The following is a 10,629-nucleotide window of genomic DNA, read 5'->3' as shown; positions in this document are numbered from 1 at the left end:
GGCCCCGCCCCGTCCTCAGCGACTCCGCCCCCACCGCTCACTGACTCCGCCCCCACCGCTCACTGACTCCGCCCCCGCCGCTCACTGACTCCGCCCCCACCGCTCACTGACTCCGCCCCCGCCGCGCTCGGACTCAGCCCTCTAGGGAGGGCGGGAGCCCGGTTCCAGTTTCTTCCTGCGCGGGAGTCAGAGGGGCAGGACAGCCGCAGGCCCCGGGAGGGGTCTCCGTGCGCTCTCACAGCCGCGTGCCGCTCTGTGGTCGCTCGATTCCAAAAGACGGTGCGCCGGAAAAAAATAAACATGTCTATCTATCTATAATATTATGAAGGGCGGGCGCGGGCTCACTCCTGTAATCCCAGCACTTTGGGAGGCAGAGACGGGCGGATCACCTGAGCACAGGAGTTCAGGACCATCCTGACCAACATGGTGAAAGCCCGTCTTTACTAAAAATACGAAAGAAATTAGCCAGGCGTGGAGGTGAGTGCCTGGTTGCCTTTCGGCGCCGCCCGCCCACTCACCCGAGTAGTCCCAGCTACTCAGGAGGCTGAGGTATGAAAATCGCTTGAACCCGGGAGAGGTCGCTTGAACCCAGGAGAGGGAGGTTGCAGTGAGCCGACACTGTACTACTGCACTCCAGCCTGGGCAACAGAGTGACACTCTGTCTCAAAAAAAAAAAAAAGAAAAAGAAAATTAGCCAGGTATGATGATGCGTGCCTGTAGTCCCAGCTACTAGGGAAGCTGAGGGGGTAGAATCGCTTGAGCCCAGGAGTTCGAGGCTGTGGTGAGCTATGATGGCGCTACTGCACTCCAGCCTTGGCAAGAGTAAGACCCTGGCTCTATAAAATAAATAAATTAATTAATGTAATATATCTACATCTAATGATAGATTTGGCATGTAGTACATCAAGAAAATACCCATAGATGGGCCGGGCGCGGTGGCTCACGCCTGTGACCCCAGCACTTTGGGAGGCCGAGGTGGGCGGATCACGAGGTCAGGAGATGGAGACCATCCTGACTAACAAGATGAAACCCCGTCTCTACTAAAAATACAAAAAATTAGCCGGGCGCAGTGGCGGGCGCCTGTAGTCCCAGCTACTCGGGAGGCTGAGGCAGGAGAATGGCGTGAACCTGGGAGGCGGAGCTGGCAGTCAGCTGAGATCGAGCCACTGCACTCCAGCCTGGGCAACAGAGCGAGACTCCGTCTCAAAAGAAAAGAAAAAAGAAAAAGAAAGAAAAAACCCTAGATGTGTATACCTATGTATGAAAAATATATATATAATTAGATGTGCTAAGGATTGGACTTAGGTGAATCTGACAAAAATTTGCTCAGCTCTTCATGTTTTTAATTACTTCCATTTAGAAATGTTTTTAGTCTAATGACTTATAGTAATTTTTGTTAACACAGTACCAACACAGGGCAAGTAAGATCCAAAAACTAAGTCCATTAAATTTGTCACCCACTACTGTCCACATGTAGCATTATTTAAGTTTCACTTTAAAAAGAGAAGAACAATTTTGGTACATATAACACACACATATTAGAAAAGAAAAATACCACTGTAGAACCAAGTTTTATATTATTAAAATACAGTTTTTCTTTTCCTCATTTGTTTTTTTAATTTCTCAAATAATACTGGGAAGCAAAATAAAGCACCTGCATTTCACCATTTCAAATATAATGGGAAGAGTTGGGTTTTTAAATCATCCCTATTCCTTTCCAGTCTCTGCTTTAAAAGAACATATTTTTGGCCGGGGGCGGGTGGCTCATGCCTGTAATCCCAGCACTTTGGGAGGCCGAGGAGGGCGGATTGCCTGAGGTCAGGCGTTCGAGGCCAGACTGGCCCAACGTGGTGAAACCCCATCTCTACTAAAAATACAAAAATTAGCCAGGCATGGTGGCGGGAGCCTGTAATCCCAGCTACTCGGGAGGCTGAGGCAGGAGAATAGCTTAAACCTGGGAGGCAGAGGTTGCAGTGAGCCAAGATTACACCACTGCACTCCAGCCTGGGCGACAGAGGGAGACTCCATCTCAAAAAAAAAAAGAACCTATCTTTATCTTTCCAAAAGAATAAACTAGTGGCCAGGGGTGGTGGCTCACGTCTGTAATCCCAGCACTTTGGGAGGCCAAGGTGGGCGGATTGCCTGGGCTCAGGAGTTGGCCACCAGCCTGGGCAACACGGTGAAACTTCGTCTCTACTAAAACACAGAAAATTAGCCAGGCGTAGCAGCGTGCACATTTAGTCCCAGCTACTCGGGAGGCTGAGGCAGGAGAATTGCTTGAACCCAGGAGGCGGAGATTGCAGTGAGCCAAGATCAGGCCACTGCACTCCAGCCTGGGCAACAGAGACAGACTCTGTCTCAAACAAAAATAACAAAGTAACAAAATAAAATAAACTAGCATTTTAAGTCCATCTTAAAGGAGAGGAAAAAATATAAAAATAATTTTCATGCATTTTTTATTTGAACCTCAGTGAAGCAATAATATTTTAAAACTTTTTTAATTTTGTCACGTTTTAGTAAATTAATTTTTGCAGAAAGCTACATAAGGTTAAGCAAACAGTGTCAGCCTCGCCAGTACACAACAGGCTTCTCATAAGCCATGACGCTTCAAAATACAAGCCTAAAAGAGTGGAACTGTTTCACGTTTGTGAAATTCAGACTCCCTTGTTGTGTAAAGAATTTGTTTCTTCCATTTTTTAGAGCAGTTCTGTGAAATTGGTTTGCTCTTAACAATAGAATTGACTTGTCAATATAATTTGGAGGTACACAAACAGAAATAAGGACTAGAAATGCTAGCTTGCCCTTGCCGCTTGATGCAGAAGTCAAGGGTGAGTGAACAAGGGTCAGCGCTGAAACAGCTCACATGTCTGGCTAAAGAAATGGTAGTTGACTACATGGTCAGCTCCCCAGAGCATGCCAGCTGTCGAAACATCTAGGAGCCCTCACAAAGGAGTGACTGGCAAAATATATAGTCATAAACTTTACACGTTCTAATCAGTAGGAAAAAATTGACGGTTATTTTAATGAATTATAAGATAAGCTTTTATTTATTTAACAAAACTATAACTTTTCCAACATTCATCCCGTGACTACAGTCTTCCTCCCAGGAGCTGAAATACTAATAGATCAATTACTGGCATAATTAGTCTCACCCCCACTCCTCACTCCATCAAAGGACTAATCATCTTTTTTTTTTTTTCTCCCGAAACAGGGTCTCACTCTGTCGCCCAGGCTGGAGTGCAGTGGCGTGATCGAAGCTCACTGCAGCCTCGACCTCCCTGGACTCAGGTGATCCTCCCACCTCAACCTCCCATGGGACCATAGGTGCACACCACCATGCCAGCTAAGTTTTGTATTTTTTGTAGAGATGGGGTCTCGCTATATTGCCCAGGCCAGTCTTGAACTCCTGGACTCAAGCAATCTTCCTGCTTGTAAGATCTTGTAATGTGGAATTGATATGGAGAGTTTGTCAAGCTACGATAAAATTTTGCAAGAGCTGTGACCTTGGGTCATAAAATGACTGATCAAGAGGGAACATTTTGTCATACTGTAGAAGTGACTGTATTGACTTATTTTATTCTTAGCTCTAATGCCAACAGAGAGAACGAATTGCTTCTGACTGCTTTCTGTTTCAACCCAGAGTGACTCTGTGGGCAAATCAATACAAGTATTGTCTAAATAAGCTATGACTAAATAATAAAATATGATAAACTTTTATTATTTATTTATTTTGAGACAGAGTTTCGCTTTTGTGGCCCAGGCTGGATTGCAATGGCGCGATCTCTGCTCAATGCAACCTCCGCCTCCCGCGTTCAAGCGATTTTCCTGCCTCAGCCTCCCGAGGAGCTGGGATTCCAGGCATGTGCTATCACGCCCAGCTAATTTTTGTTTTTTTAGTAGAGACGGAATTTCGCCATGTTGGTCATGCTGGTCTTGAACTCCTGGTATCAAGTGATCCTGGCCTGAGCTTTTCAAAGTGCTAGGATTACAGGCGTGAGCCACTGCACCCAGGCTGTTTTCCATCTTCTTAATGTGATGGGTTCTCATAAGGGTGAACAGGTGGGCGTGAGCAACCTGGACACAAACAGGTGAAGCCACAGCAAATCGTAGACAGTCCCTGGCTTTCCTGGGTTTGGAAACATTATTTGGGATGTTTGACACAGTTGAGTGTAAAGGAATGATACATTTTCTCACAACTTGTAAGATTTGAGAAGTGCTGAAAGCCCTACAGAGGAGAATGAGAATGGTGGTGTCTATTAAAATGCAGTGTGAGATCATCTAGGATTCCTTTATATAAGGTTTAAAAATAAGCAGAACAAATACATGGCTTTACAAGTTCCAGTCGTGGTTACCCCTGCTGAGGAGGGGGTAGGCAGAGGAAGGGGAGTGAGGGGGGTTCTGGGGTGCTGGTTACCTTCTGTTCCTTGGTGTGAGCAATGGTAAATGGTCGCCTTTGTGAAAATTCATTGAGTTGTACACTGATGGCTTGGGCACTTCTTTCTATGTGTGTAATATTCAATATTTTGTGAAAATGTAAATATGGGCTAGACGCAGTGGTTCATGCCTGTAATCCCAGCACGCTGGGGGGTGGAAGCGGGTAGACTGCTTAAGCTCAGGAGTTTGAGACCAGCCTGGGCAACATGGTGAAATCCCATCTCCACAAAAAAATAGCCAGGCGTGGTGGCTCACCTGTAGTCCCAGCTACTTGGGAGCCTGAGGTGGGACAATCACCTGAGCCCAGGGAAGTTGAGGCTGCAGTGAGCTCTGATTGTGCCACTGCACTCCAGCCTGGGTGACAGAGCAAGACCTTGTCTCAAAAAAAAAAAAAAAAAAAAAAAGAGCTGGGGACGGTGGCTCATGCCTGTAATCCCAGCACTTTGGGAGGCTGAACCGGGCGGATCACCTGAGATCATGAGTTTGAGACCAGCCTGGCCAACATGGAGAAACCCCGTCTCTGCTAAAAATACAATATTAGCCAGGAGTGGAGGTGCATGGTGCTCACACCTGTAATCCCAGCTACTTGGGAGGCTGAGGCAGGAGAATCGCTTGAACCCAGGAGGTGGAGGTTGCGGTGAGCCAAGATCACGCCATTGCACTCCACTGGGCAACAAGAGCAAAACTCCATCGCAAAAAAAAAAAAAAAAAGTAAAAATGTAGTCTAGAAGAATCCTTGTCAGTCCTTTACAGAAAGTTGACATGAGAATTGTCTAATAGAATGTTAAGAATAGATGTTATTGTTTAGAAGAGTTTTAGATTTATAGAAAAATTGAGAAGCTAGTTCAGGGAGTTTTAGATTTATAGAAAAATTGAGAAGCTAGTTCAGCCCAGTTTCCCCTATTATTAACATATTAGCGTGGGCCAGGCACAGTGGCTCACGCCTGTCATCCCAGCTCTTTGGGAAGCCAAGGCGGGGGGATCACCTGAGGTCAGGAGTTCAAACAGCCTGACCAACATGGTGAAACCCTATCTCCAGTAAAGATATAAAAATTAGCTAGGTATGGTGGCACGCACCTGTAATCCCAGCTACTCCGGAGGCTGAGGCAGGAGAATCACTTGAACCCAGGAGGCGGAGGTTGCAGTGAGCTGAGATCAAGCCACGGCACTCTAGCCTGGGCGACAGAGCAAGACTCAGTCTCAAAAATAAATAAATGAATAAATAAATAAATAAGTAAATAAATAAATAAATAAAATAAAAATATGTTAGTATGGTACATGTATTACAATGAATAAACCCATATTGCTACATTAGTACTAACCAAAGTCGGTAGTATATTCAGGTTTGCTTACTCTTCCCCTGATTTTCTTTTCTGCTCCAGGCCCCCACATCGCCTTTGGTCACCACGTCTCCCTGGGCTCCTGTGGGCTGTGACAGTGTTTCTGGTGACCTGGACGGTTTTGAGGAATGCTGGTGTGGGATCGTATAGAAGGAGTTTGAGACCAGCCTGAACAACATGGTGAGATCCTGTCTCCACTAAAAATACAAAAATTAGCTGGGCGTGGTGGTGCGTGCCTGTAATCCCAGTTCAGGCGATTCTCCTGCCTCAGTCTCCCAAGTAGCTGGGATTATAGGCACCCACTACCATGCCCAGCTAATTTTTGTATTTTTAGTAAAGACAAGGTTTCACCATGTTGTTCAGGCTGGTCTCAAACTCCTGACCTCAGGTGATCCACCCACCTTGGCCTTTCAAAGTGCTGGGATTACAGGCGTAAGCCACCGCGCCCAGCTTGTAATTTAATTCTTTTCGGTCCCCGTAGAAGACGGTGGTGCCGTCAGATGAAGCTGTCCTACGCAGGGGTGCTGTTTTTTGTTTTTTGTGTTTTGTTTTGTTTTGTTTTGAGATGGAGTCTTGCTCTTGTTGCCCAGGCTGGCTGGAGTGCAGTGAGCCAAGATGGCACCACTGCATTCCAGCCTGGGCAACAGAGTGAGACCCTGTCTCAAAAGAAAAAAAAGAAAAACTTCTAAAAGAACATCATGGGGGAAAAACTACGTTTTATTCTACTTCTCTACATGTAAAGTACCATTTAATGTTTTTAAATTTCTGAGTTGGCTGGGTGTGGTGGCTCACGGCTGTAATCCCAGCACTTTGGGAAGCCGAGGAGGGCAGATCGTCTTAGGTCAGGAGTTCGAGACCAGCCTGATCAACATGACAAAACCCCATCTCTACTAAAAATACAAAAAATTAGCCAGGCGTAGTGGTGGGCGCCTGTAATCCCAGCTGCTTGGGAGGCTGAGGCAGGAGAGTCGCCTGAACCTGGGATGCAGAGGTTGCGGTGAGCCGGGATCTCGCCACTGCACTCCAGCCTGGGCGACAGAGTGAGGCTCTGTCTCAAAAAAATTTTACTGGGAGCCCTACATTTTATCCGACAACCTGGGCTCAGGCCCTCCCCCAGCAAGGCCTGGGACGCCCTGCCTCTGTGACTTCCTCACCAAAGCTCAGCAAGCCCAGCATTCTGGATTTCTTCCAGTGCTGGGAACAATTCAAGCTCTTTCCCAGCCCAGGGCCTTTACGCAGCGTGTTCTATATTGCTGCAACCCTCTTCACATGCCTGGCTCCTTCTCACTCACGAGGTTTCAGCTTAAATGTCTCCTCCTTAGAATGCCCTTTCCTGAGCCAGCTGTGGTGGCACCGCTGTAGTCCCAGCTACTTGGGAGGGTGAGGCGGGAAGATCGCTTGAGCACAGGAGTTCCAGGCTGCAATGACCCATGATTGCATCACTACACTCCAGCCTGAGTGATAGAGCGAGACCCTGTTTCTAAAAAAAAATAATAATTAATTAACTAAAAATTAAACAGGGCCGGGCAAGGTGACTCATGCCTATAATCCTAGCACTTTGGGAGGCCGAGGTGGGGGAGAACACTTAAGCCCAGGAGTTTGAGACCAACCTAGGCAACAGAGCGAGACCCCATCTCTACAAAATAAGATGTGAAGTTTTCATTTAACATCATCAGTGGATCTTTGGAAACTGACTTTAAGCAAAACGAAGTAAAACAGGTCTTCAAATTAGGTTGTTGTTTCATTATAATGTTAATAAGAAAAAAATAGTTTTTGTTACATGTCGTTTTGCTTAAAGTTGCAGTTTCCAAATGCCTATAGCGAGGACGTGCTGGATTCAAGCAGGCTCTGCCGCCAACAGCTGATGCTTTAGAAGAAGGACATGCGAGGCCCCAGCGTGGTGGCTCATGCCTGTAATCCCAGAACTTTGGGAGGCTGAGGTGGCTGGATCACCTGAGGTCGGGAGTTCGAGACCAGCCTGATCAACATGGTGAAACCCGTCTCTACTAAAAATACAAAATAAGCCAGGCGTGGTGGCGCATGCCTGTAATCCCAGCTATTTGGGAGGCTGAGGCAGGAGAATCACTTGAACCTGGGAGGCAGAGGTTGTGGTGAGCCGAGATTGCGCCACTGCACTCCAGCCTGGCCAACAAGAACAAAACTCCGTCTCAAAAAAAAAAAAAAAAAAACATGTTAGGCACAGTGGCTTACACCTGTAATCCACTCTGGGAGGCTGAGGCAGGCAGATCACGAGGTCAGGAGATGGAGACCCTCCTGGCTAACACCGTGAAACCCCGTCTCTACTAAAAATACAAAAAATTAGCCAGGCGTGGTGGCGGACGCCTGTAGTCCCAGCTACTTGGGAGGCTGAGGCAGGAGAATGGTGTGAACCCAGGAGGTGGAGGTTGCAGTGAGCCGAGATCGTGCCACTGCACTCCAGCCTGGGCAACAGAGCAAGACTCCGTCTCAAAAAAAAAAAACAGAAGGACATGTGGATTGGGTATGGTAGCTCACGCCTGTAATTCCAGCATTTAGGGAGGCCAAGGTAGGCAGATCACATGAGCTAGGAGTTCCAGACCAACCTGGGCAACTTAGTGAGACCCTGTCTCTAAAAACACAAAAATAAATGAAATTAGCCAGGCATACTGGCGGGCACTTGTAGTCCAAGCTACACGGGGGACTGAGGCAGGAGGATCACTTGAGCCCAGGAATTTGAGGTTGCAGTGAGCCGTAATGTACCACTGCACTTCAGCCTGGGTGACCGAGCAAGACCCCGTCTCAAAAACAAAATAAAACTTAATGTAATTTCTTTTTTTTTTGAGAAGGAGCCCCAGGTTGGAGTGCAGTGGTTTGATCTCAGCTCACTGCAACCTCTGCCTCCCAGGTTCAAGCAATTCTTCTGCCTCAGCCTCCCAAGTAGCTGGGATTACAGGCACACCACCATGCCGACAAATTTTTCTATTTTTAGTAGAGATGGGGTTTCGCCATATGGGCTAGGCTGGTCTCAAACTCCTGACCTCAAGTGATCCGCCAGCCTTGGCCTCCCAAAATGCTGGGATTACAGGCATAAACCACCGCACCAGGCCTCTATTACATTCTTAAAATTAAGTTATGTCAGCCAGGTGCGGTGGCTCACACCTGTAATCCCAGCACTTTGAGAGGCCAAGACGGGCAGATCACAAGGTCAGGAGTTCAAGACCAGCCTGACCAACATGGTGAAACCCCGTCTCTACTAAAAATACAAAAATTAACCAGGTGTGGTGGCGCGTGCCTGTAATCCCAGCTACTCAGGAAGCTGAGGCAGAAAATCGCTTGAACCTGGGAGGCGGAGGTTGCAGTAAGCCAAGATTACACCATTGCACTCCAGCCTGGGTGACAGAGCAAGACTCCATCTCAAAAAGAAACAAACAAAAAATTAAGTTATATCGAATTATGTTTTCCTAGGCATCCAGAACCTTCCAACATGAATTCATGGTAAAGGAAACACCTAAATATTGTTTCTGGCAATCTCCTGTTTTGTAAAGTCTGTGTTAAACTTTTCTTCCCTGACTAGCATTGAAATCACTGCAGAACATATAGATGTGGTGTGAGATGACTTCATTGTGAATCAGTTCCCGTTTATTGTGTCAAAGTCAAGGCACTGTGCAGCCAGGTACGGATGGGCCAACCACCGAGCCATGGTGGAGAAGGTGGAGAAGAGTGATGGAGTTAACAGCGAAATCAGAGCTGCCTCAGTGGGTTTCAGAAATTCCCAAGGGTAACCCTACAGTGAGTGCATAAAGCAACTCAGTGTAATCAGTAGCATATGACTTCCGTACAATTTGCATAAGATGCACAGGTTGCAATTTGGTTTCAGACTTTTTTTCTTTTTTTTTTTTTTTTTTTTTTTTTCTGGCTCTGTTGCCCAGGCTGGAGTGCACTGGTGTGATCTCGGCTCACTGCAACCTCTGCCTCCTGGGCTCAAGCCATCTTCCCATCTCAACCTCTCAAGCAGGAGGGACTACAGGCACACACCATCACACCTGGCTAATTTTTGTATTTTTTGCAGAGAAAGGATTTTGCCATGTTGCCCAGGTTGGTCTTGAACCCTCGAGCTCAAGCAATCCTCCAGCCTCAACCTCCCAAAGTGCTGAGATTACAGGCATGAGCCACCATGCCCAGCCTGGTTTCAGACTTCTATAAATAACGTGTGTATTATTTCCTCTAAATAGCTTGTTTTTCTTTCCTTTTTTTTTTTTTTTTTTTTTTTGAGACAGAGTCTCACTTTGTCACCCAGGCTGGAGAGCAGTGGCGCGATCTTGGCTCACTGCAACCTCAACCTCGCAAGCTGAAGCAACCCTCCTGCCTCAGCCAGCTGAGTAGCTGAGACTACAGGCATGCACCATCACACCCGGCTAAGTTTTATATTTTTAGTAGAGACAGGGGCTTCACTATGTTGGCCAGGCTGGTCTTAATCTCCTGACCTCAAGTGATCCACCCACCTCAGCCTCCCAAAGTGCTGGGATACAGGCGTGAGCCACTGCACGCAGCCCTAAATTGGGTTTTTTGTTACAGGTGGGTGGAGCTGAATTCCTGAGGAAAAGCTCAACTCAGCTATGGACGGATCTTGTTCCTCCTTATCAGGGGATCCCCTAGGAGAACGCTGGGCGTGTCCTCCTTTGGTCCAGCCTGGGTTGCAGCTTTGATGCTCCCTCTGCGCAGGGCGGAAGGCACCTGCAGACTGCCCATCTGTACCCCAGGATTTGGGGGACGCCTGATAAGTATTTGCATTTAATCATCATCTTGATGTGGATGCTTTTAGGAGCAATGACTGAGACTGGGAGGGATTGTAAATAAACACTCAAATGACAGGAAA

The 10,629-nt window shown here is 47.1% G+C and overlaps 1 long non-coding RNA gene across 1 annotated transcript; it reads left to right on the top strand.

The window, feature by feature from the left end:
• The first annotated feature begins 9,326 nt into the window (after window positions 1-9,326).
• Window positions 9,327-10,629, top strand: LOC105737853. The gene is made up of 2 exons (XR_001113540.2): window positions 9,327-9,508; window positions 10,329-10,629. It is a non-coding gene; the product is annotated as an uncharacterized LOC105737853 (long non-coding RNA).

Source organism: Nomascus leucogenys, chromosome 18 (genome assembly GCF_006542625.1).
Source record: "Nomascus leucogenys isolate Asia chromosome 18, Asia_NLE_v1, whole genome shotgun sequence".
NCBI classification, from domain to species: Eukaryota; Metazoa; Chordata; class Mammalia; order Primates; family Hylobatidae; genus Nomascus; species Nomascus leucogenys.
This window is presented reverse-complemented; position numbering and strand designations above follow the sequence as displayed.